Here is a 3,180-nt window from a genome sequence, read left to right as displayed (position 1 = left end):
CCTTGTCCTCCAGCCCCATTCCAGGTCTGAGTTGGATGTTCCTAGCTTATGCTTCCACCCTGACTCTGGAGTGAACCTGACCCTGACCCACCACTGCTGGTTGGAGCCCAGGGCTGATCCCCTGGCTCAGAGGCTCTGGAGCGATGCACCCAACAGAGAAAACAGGAACCAGCTCACAGCCTCCACGTGCCACTAATGCCACCTCTTGTCACTGCCTCCTCTCTGCTTCTTTTACCTGGGGAAACTCCTTATATTCTGCTTTCAGATCTTGTCCTCCAATTTAAAAGGAAGAACCTAAAATATAGGAAAGAGAGAGAGAGAGAGAGAGGGAGAGAGAGAGAGAGAGAGAGAGAGAGAGAGAGAGAGAGAGAGAGACTTATAGTTCTCCAGGGGCCTCACAGCATGAGCTGTGAGTGTGAACAGCCATTCCCTCAGTCACATGGTGCAGGCCCCAGGGCGCTTCTCCACGTCTTTGCTCTCTGACCTGAAGCTACAGGTGCCTGTGTCCTGTTTATGTGAATGTTTATGGTTGTGCCTTTATGACATCAGATGGACCTGCTTCATGATCCAGGGAGGATTGAAGCAGCAGAAGAGTTTAGAAGAAAAAAATGAACTTCAATGTAGAACCCACCTCAGAATATCCCACTGGAGAATTGAGGGAGCAGGGGTATTTATTCTCATCTTTCCTTAGCCTTCAGATACTCCCCCGGCCATTAAACCACAGCTCTTGTGGCCTGCCCCAATGGCAGGCTGAGAAATTCCTCACATGGAGAGTTTTTTTAAAAAAATATATATTTTATTTATTTTTTACAGAGAGGAAGGGAGAGGGATAGAGAGCTAGAAACATTGATGAGAGAAACATTGATCAGCCGCCTCCTGCACCCCCCCTACTGGGGATGCCCCGGCAACCAAGATACATACCCTTGACTGGAATCTTACCGGGGACCCTTCAGTCCGCATCCCGACACTCCATCCACTGAGCCAAACCAGTCAGGGCACATGGAGAGTTTTAAGAGCTTGCAATAGGCTGCATCAAACAAACAAACAAAAAAGAAAAAAAATCAACTTAACTTTCAAAGACTTGCATTCAAAGAGCACAAATGCAGTAGATTCTCACATAAGGAAGCCTCACTGGCCAGCAGGGTTGGATGTATTTTGTGTGTGATATTCCCAACAGCTACACATGCAACAGAGAGGAACACTTTGCAGTATTAGAGCAGTCATATTGCTGTGAGTGTGTGTGTATGAAGGTGCAGATGTAAAATGCATGAAACATGATCCACATTTTCCAAAGAGAAGCCTGAGGCTAAAAGGGGTTGAGTAACTTGTTGTCTCATAAAGCGCATTCGAGGTATAGCTGCAGCTCAAAACCATTCCTCTCACGGTTCTGCTCTTCCCACCACGGCTTCAGGCTCCTGGAGTGTTTAAGATAATGGAAGGGATCATCTCCTGACAATGATTTTCTCTCCCTGATACATGATCCTCACTTATTTCCCTCCTAAAAATCTCAAGTGTAAGGACAATAGGTTTTAACTGAATATCACAAAGATGTCCACACTTGAATCATCTTTCTCTCTTGGTTCTTTAATTCCTAAGACATTCACCTTCTATAACTGAGAGAAAGTCTTCAAATGTTCATCCAGTGCAATTCGATGAAGGCTGGGTTCCAGTCACTGGCTAAGGAACCTCCATAGAAAGCATCTGCCCGGAGACAGATGAGGTGGGTCAGCTCCAGTTCTGATTGGCTCCTTTCCTCGGTCTCTCCAGTCTGACCCTGTGTGGCAGCTCTCACAGGTTTCTATTCTCTGAAGTGGCTGCATCAGCCATCAGGTGGAGCCGGGCTCACTCCCCTTACTTCTTCCTTTGATCTCCATCATGTCTGGGAAGCCGGCTCTGCGGCCCCCCGGAGGCCCCTGGACAGCAGCTGTGATGGTGTGGCTGGTGGCGCTGAGTGTCCCAGTGGCTGAGGGCGGAGACACTCCATGTGAGTGCAGGGCAGTTGCCCCATCGCCAGCCCGGGGTGGGCTCTGAGGGACCCTTGGCTGGAGCTGGGTGGTGGGTGGTGGGGGGTGGGGGTGGGAGTGGTGGTGGTGGTGGTGTGTGTGTGGTGGCTATGACCTGAGAATAGTCTGTGATCAGCATTTCCTCTTTGGGAAAGGGAGCTGCTATGTTCTCATGTCCGCCTTCTGGTGACAAGGTGAGGACATGGCCATCTCAGGGGCTCCAGCCTGGGGATGACACAATGGGAGGGCAAACACTGGCCACTGCCAGTGACAGGAAAATGGTCATTTTTGAAGAAAAGAGTTTCTCCAAAAAAGAGATAGCAGGACTTGTCCCCAAGACCTTGTCTAGACTAAAGAAGGGGCTCTGGTTGGGGAACCCTGTGAGGCAGGTCTGTGGTGTCAGGTTTTGGGGAAAGGGCTCCCCATCCCTGAGGCTGAGCGGAGGGCTCACAGCAAACCCTAGCATCCGGGCAGCTGACCTGGTGCCACAGGCAGGGGCTCAGCTTCCTCCCAGGGACTTGGGGTCACACAGTGAGTGGGTGAGATTGGTTTTGAGTTGATGGTGGAGGGAACTGAGGAGAAAGGGAAAGTGAAGAGGGGATGACATGCTGAGAAGCCATTTATTTCAGACAGGATTCTGTCTTCCTGTAAACTCTGTCAGTCTTCCTACCACCCCTGGTGTAGGTGTCCTGGTCTTTCTACACAATTACCTTTATGCTCTGGGTGCTCTGGGCAACCGCCAGAGCTGGCCATTGGCACAGTCCCCCTGGGATCGAGCTGATCTAACTCGGAAGCCTGTGCCCTTTCCATGATGAGCTCCCTTTCTGGGGTCGGGGGTGGGTCCCTGGGACAGCACTGAGTGGGGGAAGGTCTGTGCCAGGGAGGAGGGGCGAGAGCGAGCCTGTGGGGGGAGGACGTTGGTTCCAGGCTTTCTGTCATTGCTCCCTGGACTCTCTGGCCTGTGGGGACCCTGGTCTAAGGTTCCGGGTTCCGTGGGAAATGGGACCTCGGGGGAGGGCGTCCTGACCGCTCTGAGGCGGGCCTGGATGTGAGATCCCGGGACCCCCCTCCCAGCCGGTGTCAGGCTCAGGAGGGCCAGACCCCAGGTCCGGAGACTCTGTCCCCTCAGTCCCTCCCTATAGGCGGTAGTTCCGTGGCCTGGCAGGCGGGAGGGGAG

This window comes from Myotis lucifugus, unplaced genomic scaffold (assembly GCF_000147115.1).
Source record: "Myotis lucifugus unplaced genomic scaffold, Myoluc2.0 scaffold_568, whole genome shotgun sequence".
NCBI lineage: Eukaryota > Metazoa > Chordata > Mammalia > Chiroptera > Vespertilionidae > Myotis > Myotis lucifugus.
The sequence above is the reverse complement of the archived record's forward strand: the minus strand, read 5'-3'. Positions refer to the sequence as shown.